Source organism: Octopus bimaculoides, chromosome 16 (assembly GCF_001194135.2).
Source record: "Octopus bimaculoides isolate UCB-OBI-ISO-001 chromosome 16, ASM119413v2, whole genome shotgun sequence".
NCBI lineage: Eukaryota > Metazoa > Mollusca > Cephalopoda > Octopoda > Octopodidae > Octopus > Octopus bimaculoides.
In genome coordinates, this window is record NC_068996.1 from 26,500,000 (window position 1) to 26,520,286 (window position 20,287).

Here is a 20,287-nt window from a genome sequence, read left to right on the forward strand (position 1 = left end):
GTGTTTTTTACGTGCCACCTGCACAGAAGCCAGTCCAGCAGCACTGGCAACGACCTCGCTCAAATGCTTTTTCATGCGCCACTGGGACATGTGCCAGTAAGGCGATGCTGGTAACGATCACACTCAAGTGGTACTATTTACATGCCACTGGCACGGAAGCCAGACAGCTGCTCTGGCAATGGTCACGCACGGACGGTGCTGTTAGCGCTCCACTGGCACAGGTGCCAGTCATTGAATTTGGTTCAATTATGATTTCAGTTTCGATTTCACTCGCCCCAACAGGTCTTCACAAGCAGAGTTTAGTGTCCAATGAAGGAGAGGTTGGCATGGGTGTCAGTCGTCGAATTTGGTTCGATTTCGATTTCATTTGCCTCAACAGGTCTTCGCAAGCAGAGTTTAGTGTCCAATGAAGGAGAGGTACGAATAAATGGACTGGCTACACCCTTGGCAGAGGCGTCATACAGTCTGCCTTTTACTCTGAGCGAGAGGCCCTTTGTCACCAGCAGAGGTAAGAGCTCTCTGAACTTTGCTATTCTTATTCTAGCAGCTACACTTTCAGCGCACCCTCCTGCGCTACTGACTTGGTCACCTTGGTAACAGAAGCCAATTCTAGTTTTTCTCCCTGGAATGTGACGGAAGTTGTTTTCTGCACATTTTCAGTGTTTATTGCTCCTGAACATCTGCCACGTACAAAAACTAACTTCCTAGTTAGCCTTCCTTTGATATTGCTGCACCTCTTATGTGTCCATAGCTTACACTGGATACATCTTATAGAGTTTCTACCTACGCCTTTTCTACAGATCGAGCAGGGCCATCTACCTGAAGTGGTTTGTGTTTTCTCTACCTTTCTACTTATTAGGATTTTGGTTTTAGCTAGGTTTTTAGTCCTTGCTTCCACACCTGAAACTTCTCCTCTAGTTCTGATAGTGACTCAGCAATTATTGCAAGGTCATCAGCATAGAGGAGCTCCCAGGGGCATCCTGTCTTGAATTCCCATGTTATTGCCTGGAGGACTATGATAAATAGGAGGGGGCTGAGGACTGAACCTTGGTGGACCCCTACCTCTACTCGGAATTATATATCTATGTATAAGAATAATATAACACAGGATGGAAGATACCAGGCTTTAATAGTGAATCACAACATTTGTTACTGCACTGGACACCAGCTTTAAGTTGTTGAATTAATATTTATATACCAACTGGTGCAGAACCAAGCTCTTAAATGCACGTTACGAGATTTTTACCCAAATTCTACTAAATACACACACACACACACACACACATACATGATGGGCTTCTTTCAGTTTCTGTCTACCAAATCCACCCACTAAACATTGGTTAGCCCAGGCCATAATAGAAAACACTTATCCAAGGTGGTGTGCAGTGGGACTGAGCCTCAAACCACATGGTTTGGAAGAAAGCTTGTTATCACACAGCCACATCTGTACAATTGTAATGTATATTCCTTATTTCACTTTACTTTGGTTTTGATTACTTGAGAATATTGTTGATTTAGTCTTACAATGCCAAAAAGAGTATGATACATTTATGAAAGAACTCAAGAAGGATTTCCCTTTTCTTCATGAAAAGAAGACTGCTTTGTGTGGCTGGGATAAATGCAATTAATGTTTTGCAGAAGTCTATATGTTGAATGGAGCTTGACTGGATATTAAAGATGATTTAAAATCTCTAAATTATCATGAATAGAATTAGATTACAGCTAAAGAAGCCACTTCTACTTTTCGTAGTTTCTCATGACTTGAGATACAAGACATCTGGCTGGTTTGTTAGAATTAGTCTCTAAACTTTTTGAGCCAAAGTTTTGACTCACACAAAATGTGAAGCCATAATTTTAATTGTAATTGCACCAATAGCTAAAGACCAAGCAAAAACAAGTTTTGTGAAAATTTCTATGAATGAATTGAATTGAATAGATGGCAAAATGATACCTTTCACTGTTCAATGCTATATTCCTGGCCCGGGGGAGAGTATACAAGTAAAATTTTTGGATATGCACATTGTTTCAGCTGAACTGACTGAGATCTTTTTTAATGCCTTCATCTTAGTTATTGACAACCATGAGTAGCTGGAAAAACTCACTGCCTTTTGCAGAGACAATTACAGCCTAAGTTTTGGTGGTGTTTAATGAAAAGACAAGAACAACATATTTAGCCGATTAAAAACCAGACTTGAAAGAGATCTTGTTGGCATTGTCTGTGTTGCACACATTGTGCACAACTATCTCCAAACAGTTGTTGATCTATTATGATACTGAAGCAGTTTCTGTGAAAATTTTCAAATATTTTCACATATAAATAGTTCATGTAACACAGCTAAAAGAATTTTGGGACTTTGCCAAAGTGGAATACTAAAATCTATTACAACATAATAATACCAGATTTTTGTCAATGCTACCAGCAGTTGAAAGAATTCTTTATATTTTGCTGGCTTGAAATCTTATTTTGTTCCCAAGAACAGTGTCCAAGACTGATAGCACAATTCTTTGAAACTGATTTTTGAGAAATATATTTCTGGTTTGTACATGAACAGTTTAGCTTTTTCAACAAATTGATTCTGGTCAGACAGAAGGACAATACCAATGCAGCAAATATCAAACTAGAAATAGAAAGCCTGGTTACATATACTGAACATAGAAAACTCAAAGAAAATGTTAAAGGCATTGAAAAGTTAAGATATAGTTTAAAAGATTTTATGAAAGATATCTCTCAAATGTAGATACATATAAAGAGAACTTTGAACAACCAGAGAATTTTATGTGGATAGATTCCAAAGACATTGTATTGAGAAGTCTGCAGACTTCAGATCAACCAAAGGATTGGGAAGCAAGTAATAAATATTGATCAACTTATTAGATTGCAATGATGCTGTGGGGCTTCGAAAAGAGAAATTTGAGCAGCACAAAACTTTAAGTATCATAAGGACAGCTGCATAAAGAAGTGTTGATCTCTAATGGTAGAAGGAACCTGTGGAAGAGGTAAACCCAAAAAGATGTGGGACAAAGTGGTGAAATGTAATCTTTGGATGTTGAGTCTCACACAGGCGATGACAAATGACCAGGATTCCTGGTGAATTGCTGTGCTTGAGAAGACATGTCAAGTTAAGTGAAACCATGGTGTTGTGGCCAGTGCCAGTGACACATTAAAGGCACCTGTGCTAGTGACACACAAAAGGCACTCATACTGGTGGCACATAAAAAGCACCCAGTACACTCTTGGGAGTGGTTGACATTAGGAAGGGCATCCAGCCATAAAAACCAAGCCAAAACAGACTGGAGCCTGATGCAGCTCTCCAACTTAACATCTCCAGCTAAACCATATAACCCATGCCAGTATGAAAAACAGACATTAAATGATGATGATGATGATGATGATGATGATGATGGTGGTGGTGGTGGTGGTGGTGGTGGTAGTGGTGGTGGTGGTGGTGGTGGTGCTGATGATGATGATGGTGATGGTGATGATGATGATGATGATGATGATGATGATGATGATGAAGGAGAAGAAAAGTGGTAAAATTTGATTACTTGTCATGAAGAAATACACAAATTGGTAAAGAATACTTTGTCTTCCATCAGTAAAATAAATGCTTTCAACAATAAATAATGAATGATCAAAAGAAAAGAAGAGTATGGTAGAAACTGCAGTCAGGAGTCTTCTGATGGGTAAAACAAACATCCTGCAAAGCTGCTACAAAAATTTTGATAAAATTAAAAATGACAATGGATTTCTTAAGAAAAGAAGTTTCAAGTGAAAAATATGAAAGTACTGGTGATCAATTGAATAAAATGTTATTTGACAATAAAAACGTGTTCACTTCAATTTATTTTTAATACCTGTTCCACCTGACAATATTTACATATATTTGTGCTGTCAAGTAAAGCATAGCTATTTTACATCTGTTTTTCTTCTCACTCTCCACCTCTCTCTCTCTCTCTCTCTCTCTCTCTCTCTCTCTCTCTCTCTCTCTCTCTCTCTCTCTCTCTCTCTCTCTCTCTCTCTCTCTCTCTCTCTCTCTATCTATCTATCTATCTATCTGTCTATCTATCTCTCTATCTACCTATCTATCTCTTTCTTTCTCTTCTGAATTTTAAAGACAAATTGTCCATCTTGTCTGCTCACACATATCATTTCAGAACTTGCCAGGAACTGGCTTATATAAAAAGAAAATATGTAATTGGTCCAGCTTTCAAAACTGAAAAGTATGGAAAGATAATATATAAATGTGTGCATGTGTCTATGTGTATGCGTAGGAAAGGAGAGTGAGAGATAATTGTAAAATGTGTTTGTAAGTAGATACGTTCACAGTAATACCCTAGAGTAAATGCTTTAAAGTGATTTAAATTAAAACCTTCCATCAAAATTTATTAATCTGTGTTCCAAACAGCAGCTTAGTAATGACAGTTATTTTACTAAATTCTTAATTATTTTCAAAGTTAATTGAAACATAGGCAATTCATTTCAACAGGAATATGGCAACAAAAGCGTTAAAATTTACTGTGTGATTTCCACTTTGCTGTTATGTATTCCCCAGAACACATGGTCTGGCTGTTGGAAAGAATACCTATATTACTGTACTATCTGTGTGTATGTGTGCATGCACGTGAGTGCACGCATGTGTGTATGTGTGCATGTGCACACACACATGCATGTAAGTATACATATTAGACATATAAAGAAACCAAGACCTTTAGTTTAATTTTTTTTTATCAATTTTGTTTTTTTAGTTTTTAATGTTTTTGTATAGGTTCATTGCTGTCTGTTTAGAACTGTAATACTATGGCACAAATGCTTGAATAAGCATTGGAAAGATAATACATTTGGATTAAAACAGACAAATGACTGCTACTACAAGAAAACAACAAACTAAGGAAGGAACAGCCAGAAATTAGGCAAAACAGAAATCAGTTGCACCATTCTACAACCTGAGCAGAAGCCGAGCAAGAACATTGAGAAATATAAATTGGCTGTGACCTGTAAAAGCACCAGGTCTGTGTTGCTCAGGAATAAATATTAAGCTCCCTATAATACAATCTTGAAGTTTTTATGCATTCGCTCTTTCAGGAAATTCAAGAAGTACCTCAGTACAAAAGCTGCCTTCAAAAATACAACTGAGCATTTCAAATAACAATGTTTGGATGTGATGAGAATCTGAGAGACATTCAATTTTCTACAACTTATAAAATTCATAGGCTTTGTAACCATTTAATGGATACTCTCTACACTGACTAAAGAGTATCACAATTTTGTACAGGTTTACTTCATGGGCAGCAATTAAACAAGATGTACAGCAAAGATGCACCAATGTGTATAGCAGATTGGGTTGGACAATGACATAATATTAGTTTGAAGAAAAGAAAAATAAAAGTTACGTTTCAATCATCATCATCATTATCATCATCGTTTAACGTCCACCTTCCATGCTATCACGGGTGGGACAGTTTCACATGAGCCAGCCAGGCAGAAGCCTGCACCAGACTTCTGTGACTGTTTTGGAAGGATTTTTACAGCTGGATCCCCTTCCTAACACCAACCACTCAGCAGAGTGGACTTAGTGCTTTTTATGTAGCACAAGCACAGGCAGGGTCAGTTTTGGCAAGGTTTTTACAGCTGGATACCCTTCCAAATGTCAACCATTTTACAATGTGGACTGGGTACTTTTAAGTAGCACCTGCACTGACAGGCTAACCAAGTACACTTGCAAGACAAAAAAGAAAAAACTTTCAAAGGAGAGGAGGTATTGGAGGAGGTGATCTTGTGTTGGATGATGAAAAGGTTATATTGAGACAGATACAGGTGTCTTGCTATAAAGGAAGTACAAGATTACCTGGCCGGAGAGAGAAAGGTCAGGAATGAAGACAGAAAGAGGTGTGCTACTGCAAAGGAAATATATGGTTACTCAACCTGAGGGAAGTGCAGGAGAAGGAGAGAGAGAGAGAGAGAGAGTAGGAGACAGCAGGATAGAGATGGTGGCAAAATGACGGGCATATTCACAAGGAACAGGGATCAGAATATAAATAATGAAGCTACCAAGTTTGAGGGGAAGGGCAAGTTGATTACGTTGACTCCAGTATTTGATTGGTATTTTATTTTAATAACTTCAAAAGGATGAAAGGCAAAGTTAACCTTGATGTAATTTGAATCAAGAATATAAAAAGCTGGAAGAAATTCTTCTAAGCATTTTGTTCAATGTGCTAATGATTCTGGAAACTCACTGCCTCAATAATAGTAATAATCCTTTCTAATATAGGTACAACTCCTGGAATTTAGGTTGAGAGTGATTGTCAATTACACTGACCCCCAGTACTCAACTATTTTATTGACCCTGAAAGGATGAAAGCAAAGTCAATCTCAGTGAATTTGAACTTAGAACATGAATATGGACAAAATGCAGCTAACTGTTTTGTCCAGCATGCTAACAATTCTGTCAGCTGACTATTTTGATAATAATAATCAATAATATAAAAATATACTAATTTTTTTTGCTCCTGTACGTCCCTGTGGTGTGTGTCACACTGACTTCAAAGTATTAAAATCTGACAGGGTACTAACTACAGAAATGAAAACAGAAATTGAGAAGGAGTACATCAGAAGGATGCGGAAGCTAATGAAGTCAAAACTAAATGGCCCAAATCTAGTGAAAGTTGTAAATACTTGGGTAGTATCATTACTTAGATACTCAGCAGCTTTTGTAGATTGGACAAAAACTGAATTAGCAAAGCTGGGCAGAAGAACTAGGAAGGAATTCAATATGAATGGAGGGCTTTACCCAAGGGAGTAGCAAGATTATACCTACCTAGAAAGGAAGGCGGAAGAGGGTTAATATCAGTAGCAGACTGAGTTAGCTAGAGTAGATATAGAGTAGATATATGTAGGAAATAGTGAAGAAAGTTTATTAAAAGGTGCTAGAGTCACAAGACAGGGAAACCAAAAACCCAAACGAACTTAAAAACCAGAAAGAAGAACAGAAATTACCTGACTGGTGGGAGAAGGCATTGCATGGTAGATTCCCAAAGATAGTTGCAGCATATAGTAGTGATGCATGGTTATGGTTGCAGAAAGGAAAGCTGAAGAGGGAGACGGAAAGTTTGTTAGTAGCTACACAACATCAAGCAATAAGGACTAATTGAATAAAAACCAAAATACACAAAAACCAAGTAGATTCCCAATGTAGATTATGCAAATCAAAAGAGAAAAGTCTTACACACATAGTAAGTGAACATAGCACGCTGGCACAGAAAGAATTCAAGAAAAGACAATAATAATAATAATAATAATCATGATTTAAAATTTTTGCCATAAGGGCAGCTTGTGGGACAGGATTACATCAATCTCCAATGTGAAACTGGTACTTATTTAATTAACCCCGAAAAGATGAAAGGCAAAGTCAACCTCAGCGGAATTTGAACTCAGGATGTAGTGGCAGATGAAATACCAGTAAGCATATCACCTGACATGCTAATGATTCTGCCAGCTCACCGCCTTATAATAATAATAATAATAATAATAATAATAATAATAATAATAATTCAAATTTTCGCACAAGGCCAGCAATTTCGTGAAGGGTGTAAGTCAATTACATTGAACACAGTACTCAACTGGTATTTATTTCATCAACCATGGAAGGTAAAGTCGACCTCAGTGGAATTTGAAGTCAGAATAATGATGATGATGATGAATGTAAAGACAGATGAAATGCTGCTAAGCATTTTGCCCAGCTAATGATTCTTCCAGCTCACTGTCTTGATGATGATGATGATGATGATGATGATGATGATGATGATGGTGATGATAAGTGGACATTTGTAGCAAATATTTAATTTTCTGCCTTTTAATATGGAATGATCAAAAGGATATCAACTCTATCAAGAGCAGATTGACCCAGGACAAGAAATCGATTGATCAATCCATTGCAAAGATTTTAATACCTATCATTTCATTGCACAAGAACAATTTAATCAACAGTGCTCTGATATACAATGAAGTAATCAGCCATTTTGATGGTGGAGATATATACTAAAACTGAGACAGAAAATTGGGGTTTTATTCAAAGAAATTGAAAGTAAGTTAAGAATAGAGGACTTTGTTCAAAATTCAATGGCCTACATCACAAAGTTCTTCAAGATTATATTCACATGAAGTTCTAAATGAAAAGAAATTTCAGATGAACTTTTCTGACATTAATACCCAAAAATTCAGCATGATGTCATGAGAAGTGAAAAAAACTCTTCTGTATTTTAAAAGAAGAAATAATTTTGTTGATTTTAGTGTTTGGATGATCGTTATTGAATGAGAAAAAAGAGGACTTCTTCCTTCTCACATACTGACCATGTGCAAGAAGACAATAAGGCAGACGATGTTAAGAAAATTTCAAGAGAGTTGCTTTATAAAGCTAATGGGATCCAAAAATCTTTAATTTTCCAGTACTCAACTCTTCTATGGTCCAGATCAAATCATAAGTTTTGTCACATCTTGCATGCCAGATCAAAAATGTAACAAACAATATTCTAGAGGTTTTGAAAGGGAAACTCAGAGCAACATAGATACCATCTTTACTGTAAGCATTTCGTATGAGATAAAGGGTAAGAGTAAAACGACCCTTTAGTCATAAATGACCATGGGATTGCATTAGAAAGTTACCCTCTGAGGCAGAAGTCTGGGTAAGGTTGTTTATGGAAGATCAGCAGTCGCCCATGCATACCAGCCTCTCCTCTTCACACCACCAATGCTATCCATGGAAAAGGCAAAAGCCAATACAGTGTGGCACCAGTGATGTTGCAACTCAAAGAACACAACACACAGCCTTGTCCAGGAATCAAACTCACTTTTTTCCCATAAGATAGAGACAAAAAACAACCATAACAATTCGAGGTGAGAGGCTTACTTTGAACAATCCAACACTTCTGGATAGAAAGAACTATATACTCCATGTTTAAGCTATCCCTCATCTTCAAATGGCATGAACAACCTCATTTGAAGACAATATCCTGCAAAAGACGAGAATTTGCATTGAAATTAGTACAAACCACACATGGGCAGCTGAATGACGTGTTAGGCAATACAGAATTTGAAGACCAAAGAGTGATTGTGGTTCTTAGTGGTGGGTTCAGATAATCTTTGCTAATAATTTTTGAGAGACCCAATCTGATTGGATTGGTATCTATCAAAAAAGTATCTTATTTCTAGTTCTATGTTCAACAGCTCAGCCTCAGTAACAACATGCAAGGTACAGGCATGGCTGTGTAGTTAAGAATTTTGCTTCTCAACTACATGTTTCTGGGTTCAGTCCCAATATGTGACATCTTGGGTAATAGTTTTTCTACTAAACCTTGTGAAGGGATTTGGTAGGCAGAAACTGAAAGAAGCTTATTGTGTGTGTGTGTGTGTGTGTGTGTGTGTGTATGACATTATGCAATAGTTGCAAATGAGTATCACTGCCATACAAACAATGTTGTTCATTTCCATTCTTCCATGAAGAATATGTCTTAGCCAATGGCAAGTATTACTTTGCTTAGAAACAGGTGAGGATTGGTGACAGGAAGGGCATCAGGCTGTAGGAAAATTCTGCCTCAACAAATTCTCTCTGACACATGCAAGCATGGAAAAGTGAATGTTAAATGATGATGATGTTGTGGGTGGTGGTGGTGGTGGTGGTATAACTGATGCTAACAATGTTGATGAGTTTACTATTGAACCATTCAAAGAGAGAAAGGGACTACTTGAAAAAGACTCCAACAGCCAAATTTAATTGTCCTTTGGTTGTCAAAATTATTGAAATAAAATAGGAACCGGTTACCAGAGTCTTTCCTAACATTTACATCAGACATGGTTATCCCGTACAATATTTAGCACCAAGTAAAAAAAAAAAAGAAAAGAAAGAAAGAGAGATATCATCCAGAGAGAAAAGATACTAATTAGTAGATAACATTACTATTCTGGATCATATTGTAAATTATCCGGCAATTTCTGTACAGTGTTAACTCTTTACAATTTAAACCAACCATATCCAGCCAAAATATTCTACCTGTTTTATATTCAAACTGGCCAGATCTGGCCTCTCACACAAATCCTACAATATCATTATAAAAATTAACTGTTACCTCATCAAAATCTTGAAGCTATGAGTGCATGATTAATTCAAAACGATGTGAATAAATTAGCAGTACAATTGACAGAATAATGTGAATGTTAAAGGATTAAACCAGCAGGAGTTACTCCATTCAGTCTAAAGTTTGGAGCATCAATAAAGCTACTTTATAATCTAGATCAACCTAAACAATAATTTTGGCAATAGAATGACCATCAAAATCATGACACCTCATGTTCTGGAGAACACACCCAAGTCAGGAAAATTTACTGGTAACTTTTCATTTCTAGATTACCTATGAAGCCAACTAATTTTTTTCATTTGAATTGTAGCGAACTCTAGTGAGTTTCCTCTCTTATATTACATACGAATGTAAGAGGTAACAGCTAATCTTTGGAACTTTCTTTTGCCACCATCTTTATGGAACTTTCTTTTGCCACCATCTTTACGGCTTGACTCACTTTGCTAGTCACTGTCGCTTTTCTAGCACCTACAGCTTTTGCCTCTGTGTTGCAGACAAACTCTTGGCACTGCTCACTCTCACAGCTGTTAATATTCTCTCATTTACCTTGATTCTTCGCATTCCTGTGTTTTCCACTTAGCTGGACGTAGGTCTATCACATTTGCACATCAAGTTTTGCTGGCTACTCAACCTTTTTCACCTCTTCGCTACAGATATCTTCCTTTTATCATATATTTTGTCTCTCACAAAATGACCTGTGGGGGAGGGGCAGTCTGTAGCAAACTCTAGTGAGCTTCCTCTCTTATATTACATATTTATGATTGTAGCAAGTAACAGCTAACCTTTGGGCGCTCTTTTGGACCCCGTTGTATCTACCACTCCAATCAGTTGATATTGGTGCAATTTGTCTCTCATTCTATCATGCACTAATATGCAACCCAACCAATCACAACCTGCAAATAAGTCATCTGAGACAGTCTGTTCCAATCAAGCATTTGAGCCTACCTGCCTACCAGATGTCTCTCACCATCATTGTCAAATGTCTACACAACACCAACACACTGCTCTGGCTCCTACATCGCTGTTCATGAGCTTCTCATCAGAGTTAACAGCTTACATACAACCCACACAGATGCCTGTAGATATATATAAAAGTCCATCAGCCATTCTATTCATCATTCCATTGTGTATATGCGTGTGACCACAATAAACATGTTAAAGTTACCGCCTTGTGTTTTATACATTCTTCACCAGGTTCCTACCACTACAATATCATAACAGCCTTCTAAGAATCATATTAGATGGCTCAATAACAACCTTCACCATCTAAAGGATTTTAAAAGGGTCACTTTTCTTTTGTATCCAACTTTACCAAATCTCACCGAAATCTCACCTCATATTCTTAAGAACACAGCCATGTCAGGAAAATTTGCTGGTAACTATTCATTTCTAGAGTACCTATGGAGCCAACTTAATTCACAATTAAATTTAAAAAGGGTCACTTTTCTTTCGTATCCAGCTTCACCAAATCTCAAGGGTATTCACTGAAAGTCAGCCTGCTGGTACTTCAAGAGCTGGGATCCTTGAAGGCCTCATCGTCATAGCATCACAGGAGCAAAATCAAGAATATTATTTGTTGTGAGGTTTTGGAATAAATAAGTGAAAAACTGTTGCTGTTATAATTACTTCAGTGAAAATATCCTATTTCCATTAATCAAATGGGTTGTACTGTATGCTGGACCTGCAGATTAGAGAACAGTAGTAGCACTGCCATTTCTTTTACCACTACCGTCGTCCGTTTCATCAGTACCAACGGTTTCACCATTTATCTCTATCGTCACTTTCATTACCATCGTTTCATTCAGCAGTCATCTATTCCAACACTGGTTGTCTGTTTAACCACTGTCCTCATTGGGATGCCTAGGTAAGCAGTAACACTGCTGGTATTAATCTACTAAAACAACTTCGTTTAATAAAAAAAATACTTCAATAACAACCACAAAATCTTCCAGGTGATATTTACAAGTGTTTAAAACAACAACAACAAATAATTAGGAAGCTTCTGTTTAGTTGTCTCATCTGTCAGAAACGGCAGCCTATTTCGTATTGAATTACAACATACTTATCGGAGAATGTAGTTATATTGGACAATGGAATCCAAGATAAATCATGCCCGAAACAAAAAGAAGATGGTAACTTCAAGGTGGAACGTCTTTGATCATAAGTCTGCTCTATTAGAGATGACCTCAGAGCTCAACAACAATAACAACAGCAGCGACAACAACAACAATAATAACAACAATATTGACGACAGCAACCAAATAAAAATGTTCCCTCCTCTTAGCTATCTCCCAAAAAGGAAGAAAAGAATGATATTGAAATCAATATCAGGAAATGATGTAGAGGCAACACAACACTGTTTCATCTGCAGGTTCTTATCAAGCAATCCATTTAAAACTGACTTATTCGATGTCTTATTTGCCATTTGCAATTTTTCTTGGATTTTCGTCTGTTCATAGTTATTGTTTCGTTCACGACTTGTTTATTGTTAGTAATGATGGTGATGGTGACATAGTGGTGGTGATGGTGGTGGTAATTTTTATCGAGTCTCCACTCGTTTCTTTTCCCACTCCTCTGTGTTTATATATTTATTTAATCATTTCATTATGCATGCAATTGCGGTCGATATAGTTATTGCTAATATTACTTAACAGTCGTAAACCACGGAACAAAAAGACATAACCAGCCACGGCAGCGAAGCAATAATAACTGTCCCATTACTGTCACAATCAAGATGTATACACATAAACACGCGCAGGCACGCACGCACGCGCACATTGAATGTGTGTAAGTACTTGTGTTTGCGCGTACAATCATGCATAGATTATATGTATCCCTACACACACACGCACACACACATACACACAGGTATACATATGTTTTGCAAATGTATGTATAGATAATTAGATATTTATCTTTGTGTGTGTGAGTGCGTGTGTGTGTGTGTGTGTGTGAGTGCGTGCGTGTATGTACTTGTGTATGTGCGTGCGTGTGTGGATGCACACACACATATATAAAATGTATGTGTGTGTGTTGAAGCACATCACTTAGTGGTTAGGCTGTTGCACTCATGTTTGTAAGCTTGTGGTTTCGATACCAGGACTCGACAATGTGCTGTGTTGTTCAGCAAAACACTCAACTTGCAACAAATTAATGTCCTATCCGGGAGAGGAATATATGCATCACAAGATCCAGGAAACCAGCCTTATGAGGCTATGGCTTGGGAAAGACTCTTGATATTTTTCTTTTTGGTATATTTAAATATTTGTGCGTGTGGAGTGTGTGTGTGTGTGTGTGTGTGTTTGCAGTCTTTGAATGTTGGGTCTCACGAAGGCGATGACGAATGATCAAAACCTTTGGTGATTTGCTGTGCTTGTGAAGACTCATCAAGCCTAGAGAAATCATAGTTGTGGCCAGTAATGGTGACATGTAAAAGCACCCATACCAGTTACACGTAAAGGCACCCACTACACTCTGTGGAGTGGTTGGCATTAAGAAGGGCATTCAGCTATAGAAACCAAGTCAAAATCAGACAAACCTGGTACAGCTCTCTGGCTTACCAGTTCCAGTCAAACTGTTTAATCCATGCCAGCATGGAAAATGGATGCTAAATGGCGATGATATATACTCATACACTTCATCATTACTCTTTACTTGTTTCAGTCATTTGACTGCGGCCATGCTGGAGCATCACCTTTAGTCGAGCAAATCAACCCCAGGACTTATTCTTTGTAAGTCTAGTACTTATTCTATCGGTCTCTTTTGCCGAACCGCTAAGCTACGGGGACGTAAACACACCACCATCGGTTGTCAGGCGATGGTGGGGGGACAAACAAAGACACGCAAACATATACACATATATATATATATATATACATATATACGACGGGCTTCTTTCAGTTTCTATCTACCAAATCTACTCACAAGGTTTTGGTCGGCCCGAGGCTATTGTAGAAGACACTTGTCTAAGGTGCCACGCAGTGGGAATGAACCCAGAACCATGTGGTTAGTAAGCAAGCTACTTATCACACAGCCACTCCTGTGCCTATCATTGTCAAACATTCATGTTCCTTGCTGACATGTATACGTATATATATTGTATATGTGTATGTGTGGAGATATATATATATATGAGAAAAAGAAAATGGAAAAATTGAGATATATACATCAATTTATTAGAACATATTTAATTGCAAGAAAAAACAAACTCTTAACACCTACACTTGTTTCCAAGCTTAAATTCAATTTGAGAAATTATATTAAATTAGATTAACGATTCCTATTGAATATATAGCTAATTGGGCATTTTGTCAGCAGAGTAATTTGATAGAAAGGGGCTACATTCCAACGTGTTGGTAGATCCTTGATAGACTGATATGTGCGTTTTTGCATCCAATGTATTTAAGAAATATACTGGACGTATTTTTAAATACATTGGATGCAAAAACGCACATATCTTAGTCTGTCAAGGATCTACCAACGCATTGGGATGTAACCTCGTTCTATCAAATTCATCTGCTGATGAAATGCCCAATTAGCTAAATTCAATAGGAAACTTTAATTTAATTTAATTTAATTTAATTTAATTTCTCAAGTTGAATTAATTGAGCATGGAAACAATTGTAGGTGCTAAGAGTTTGTTTTTGTTTGGAATAAAATATGTTCTAATAACTTGATGTCAAATTCTCCATTTTCTTTTTCTCACAGATGAACAAAAATATACCCATATCCATCAATGCAAATGTAACATCTTTAGTTTTTCACTGATACTCTGGATAAGACTGGAGAACTTGGATGCTGACATCCCTTTAAGATGGTTTTATATCATCATCATCATCGTCGTCGTTTAACATCCGCTTTCCATGCTAGCATGGGTTGGACGATTTGACTGAAGACTGGTGAACCAGATGGCTACACCAGGCTCCAATCTGATCTGCAGAGTTTCTACAGCTGGATGCCCTTCCTAACGCCAACTACTCCTAGAGTGTAGTAGGTGCTTTTACGTGCTACCAGCACGAAGGCCAGTCAGGTGGTACTGGCAATGGCCACGCTCAAATGGTGTTTTTTACGTTCCACCTGCATAGGAGCCAGTCCAGCGACACTGACAACGACCTGGGTCATCCCCTAAATAATGTGGTTTTTCAATTGCGTGAACTAAAAGTCAGACGGGGAAGGGATAAACTACCAGCATCACCTTGCTATAAAAGCAGGTAGTAATTTTACCTTGTACTTATTCTTAGTGCAAGTTTTGAAGAGTACAGTTCGATTTTAACAGTTACTTTTTCAAAGCTATAATAGAAGTGACAAAGGATCATATTCGGCTTATTTTGCTTTATGACTTCAATAAAGACAACAATGCAACAGAAAGTGCGAGGAATGTTAATGTAGTATATTGGCATCAGACAATAAGCATAAACCAGTGTCAATGGTGGTTCCAGAAATTCTGAGCCAGAAACTACAGCTTAGAAGATGTACCTCATCCTGGAAAACCTGTAGAGCTTGATGAGAACACCCTGCAAACCCTGGTTGAACAAAATCCTATCATAACTGTTGAGGAACTGGCAGAGAAGCTTGGATTTGGTCATTCAACTATTCATTGACATCTGCATGCCATCCAGAAAAGTCAGCAAATTGAGTCAATGAGTTCCTTACAAACTTTTTGAGTATAATTGTCTGCAGAGAGTGAATGTGTGCCCTTCTTTGCTGTTACATCTCACAAATGAATCATTTTGGACCAAATAGTGACTGGTGATGAGAAATGGGTTTTCTATAAAAATCTCAAGTGCCAAAGACAGTAGGTAGGGAAAGAAGAAACACCAGTACCCCAGGCTAAAGAAAGTTTTGACCCATGGAAGGTGTTGTTATCTCTTTGGTAGGATGTGAAAGGTTTAGTCCAATTTGAACTTTTAAACCCACACCAAACAATAACAGGGGAGCTCTTCTGCGAGCAGCTTAAGTCAGCGCTAGAAGAGAAACAACCATCTTTGATTTCAAGATGATAGGTGTCCTTCCATCAGGATAACACTGGTTACATACAACAAGGATAACATTCCAAAGGCTGGAGCAGTTTGAATAGGAAATGATGCCCCACCCACCATATTTGCTTTATTCCACAGTCTTCAAAATCATTTAGGCAGAAAAAATATGAATTCTGTAGATGAAGTCAGAACAGTACTGGAGGGGTATTTTTCATCACAGACAAGCGAATCTTGGAAAAGGGGCCTTGCAAGTCTACCAGATAGATGGAAGAGCATTGCAGAAAATGAAGGAGAGTATATTTTAGATTAAAAAAGAACTTTGTTTATCTTAATTTTGAAAAATAGAAGTAGTATAAAAAACTGAATTATTTATGGCATGACCCAATATATATCTTAGTGTGTGTTATCTTCAACATCATCATTTAACATCCATTTTCCATGCAGGCATGGGTTGAATGGCTTGACAAGATTCTGCAAGCTGCAAAAGTCTGTGCTGAGCTCCTCTGTCAGCTTTAACATGTTTTCTACTGTTGGAAGCCCTCCCTAATACCAACTGCCTTACAATGTATACTGGGTCCTTTTTTTTTTTCCATGCCACCAACACATTTGTGGTTGTCAAGTAAGTTGCACAGCTGAAAAGAGATGGGGAGGTAGCTTTATGCCTGGTGCTGATAGGTTAAAGTACAATAGAGGGACAAGCACAAGTGTCTTGCTAAAGTATGAGTAGTAGTGATTGGGATGAAGATGAATGTGTGTGTGTGTGTGTGAATGTGTAGAGACACACACACACACACGCACACACACACATTCTTTTATTCTTTTACTTGCTTTAGTCATTTGACTGCAGCCATGCTGGAGCATGCCTTTTAAGGGTATTTTAATCGAAGAAATCAACTTATTCTTTGTAAGTCTAATACTTATTCTATCAGTGTCTTTTGCCAGACTGCTAAGTTATGGGAATGTAAACACACCAGCATCAGTTGTCAAGTGATGGTGGAGGGACAAACACAGACACAAAGACATAAACAAATAAATATATACATATGTATATATATATATATATATATATATATATATATATATATATATATATACACACATACATACATATATATATATATATGTATATACGTTGGGCTTCTTTCAGTTTCTGTCTACCAAATCGATTCACAAAGTTTTGGTTAGCCCAAGTGTATAGTACAAGACACTTGCCTAAGGTGCCACACAGTGGGACTGAACCCAGAACCATGTGGTTGGGAAGCAAGCTTCTTATCTCATAGCCATGCCTGTGCCTGTATATGTATGTGTATGTGTGTGTGTGTGTGTGTGTGTGTGTAAAGAGGGAGAGAAAGCAGAAGAACAAGACAAGGAAAACACAACACACAAAACACACATGCACCCCCTCCCCCCACACACACACAGACAAACACACTTATCTCTTCATCAAATGTTGACTGAAGTTTGACAGCTTCAGCAACTTTAACAACAGAATTGCTAGCTTCAGCATGCCAATAGATTTAAACAAAAATTACCAGAGAGAGATTTATCTAAGTCTGGAGAGGGACAATTTGTGAGACAGTGTAGTTTGAATATCAGAAAAAAGAAGACAACAAGTATACAAGAATATGTGTAAAAGTGTCCAAGCAAATACAGAAGAAAAAAAAATTAAGTTTTATAATAAGATATTTCAATTAAGAAAAAACAATCTGGAAAAAACTTTTTTTGTTTCTTTTTGCTCTCAGTTTATATCAAATAGAACTAATGACAAGGATACTGAACAGAATCTTTTGACTGAAGTACAATATAGCAGTGCAAACAGGTAACATAGTATGAGAAGAAATTGTTCAAAATGAGAAAGAGCTGATGGAGGAGAAATCCAGAAACATAGTAAAGAAAAGCAATCATGGAATCAAAATGAGATGGAATGTGTGTGGAAAAGAATATTATGGGAAGTGATCTAAAGACATTGTAGGATAGAAGAAATATCAGACAGAGGAGGACAAGAGACAAAGAAAAAGAACTGACTGAGATGCGGGAAAAGAGAAAGAAAGAAAGAAAGAAGAGGGAGGAAAAGTAATAAAAAGAAAAGGAGAGAGAACAATGGAGAGTGGGAATATGTGGCTTTGTTTATAAGAATCATTGCTAATTACTTTCTGCCTACTTTATGTTCAGTAAGTTAGCTATTTTGTCAAGGCATGTGGCTTAGTGGTTTGGGTTTCGACTCATTATCGTAAAATTGTGGTTTTGATTTCTGGACCGAGTGGTGCATTGTGTTCGTGAGCAAAACACTTCATTTCATGTTGCTCTGGTCCACTCACTTGGTAAAAATGAGTAATCCTGCGATGGACCAGTGTCCTATCCAGGAAAGAATATATATGCCAGAGAAACGAGGAAACAAAGGCCATGTTCCTTATGGAGTAATGTAGACTAACCAAGTAAGCAATTAGACAGACAGAGAATGATGAAATAAATAGCAAACTAAAATAAATACTGATGATAGATGCATCCTACTAAATCCTTTGAAGACAGTGGTCCAGCATGGTTGCTGCCTAAAAAGGTAAGGATGACCATGAATGACCATGGGATTGCACCTAGAATGTTACCCCCTGAGGTACAAGTCTGGGCAAGGTTGTTTATAAAAGACCAGCTGTCACCCATGCATACCAGCCTCCCCTCTCCATGCCACCTATATTATCCAAGGGAAAGGCAAAGGCCAATACAGCTTGGCACTAGTGACATCACAACTCATCTCTACAGAAGAGTGAACTGGAGCAACATAAAATAAAGTTTCTTGCTCAAGAACACAACACAAACCCAGTCTGGGAACTGAACTCACTACCTCATGATTGTGAGTCGAATGCTTTTACCACCAAGTCATGTGCCTCCATTAGGCTACTGCCTAATGACTGAATAAATCCTGTAGCAATGTTTATACCTGACCTTTGCATGCAGTTGACCACAAGGTCCAGTCCTTGTTGCAGTGTGGTGGTTTGTGTGCCTCAATAGCCCCAAGAGTTATATCAGTGGTGTACATATTCATAGTAGGGTCTCTCAAGCTGGACAGGTCAAAGGATAGATGCCAGATTAATATGGACCACTTCTTCTGGTAGATAAAAAGGGTTTGTGTAAGGTCAGCGCTCCCACCCTGAAAAGAAAAGGCAAAGTTATAGGTGCAGGGGTACCTATAACTGTGTTAAGAAGCTTTCTTCCCAACCACGGGGTTCTGGGTTCAGTCCCACTGTGTGACACCTTGGGGAAATGTCTCCAACTATAGCCTTGGGCTGAGCAAAGCCTTGTGAGTGGATTTGGTAGATGGAAACTGAAAGAAACTCGTGTGTGTGTGTGTGTGTTTGCGCACACGTGTGTGTGTATGCACGCATGCATGTGTGTGTGTATGATTGACCCCCCCCCATGACCACTTGACAACTGGTGTTGGTATGTTTATGTCACTGTAATGTAAGCAGTTCAATGAAAGAGAGCAACAGAATAAGTACTAGGCTTACAAAGAATAAGTGCTGGGGTTGATTTGCTGAACTAGAACCCTTCAAGGCAGTGCTCCAGCCTGGCCACAGTCAAATGACTGAAGCAAGTAAAAGAATAAAAAGTATCGGTAACAATTCAAAACCAACAAGACCTGGGTAAGAAAAAGACTGCCCAGAATGAAGTACAGTGTGATAGCCAATGTTCCATAGGAAGAGAAGAGCTTACGTAGGTTAGGATGCAGTGTTTATCTTATTGTTTACTGTTTTCATTTGAAGATATTAAAACAGTTGCTTTCGTAATGTCATTGGTTGAAACTAAAATAAAAACAAAATATCAGTACTATCACTATTCTTTGCCTCTTCACTACTCAATATATCTTTTATCTGTTTTAGTCATTAGACTGTGGTCAAACTGGGGCTTTGCCTTGAATTTTTAGTTGAATGAATTGATGCCAGTCAGTCCCAATGTGTGGCACCATGGGCAAATGTCTTCTACTATAGCCTCAAGCCAACCAGAGCCTTGTGAGTGGATTTGATAGACAGAAACTGAAAGAAGCCTGTTGTGTGTGTATATATATTATATATATAATGTGTATATATATATAATATATATCATCATCATCATCATCATCGTTTAACATCCGCTTTCCATGCTAGCATGGGTTGGACAATTTGACTGAGGACTGGTGAAACCAGATA

General features: G+C 37.8%; 1 long non-coding RNA gene across 1 annotated transcript in view; it reads right to left on the minus strand.

The window, feature by feature from the left end:
* Positions 1–20,287, minus strand: part of LOC128249607 (uncharacterized) — a 154,762-nt gene that overhangs the window by 26,325 nt on the left and 108,150 nt on the right. Inside the window, exon 4 of the long non-coding RNA XR_008265715.1 lies at positions 6,995–7,086. This is a non-coding gene — a long non-coding RNA (uncharacterized LOC128249607). The remainder of the gene's footprint in view (positions 1–6,994; positions 7,087–20,287) is intronic.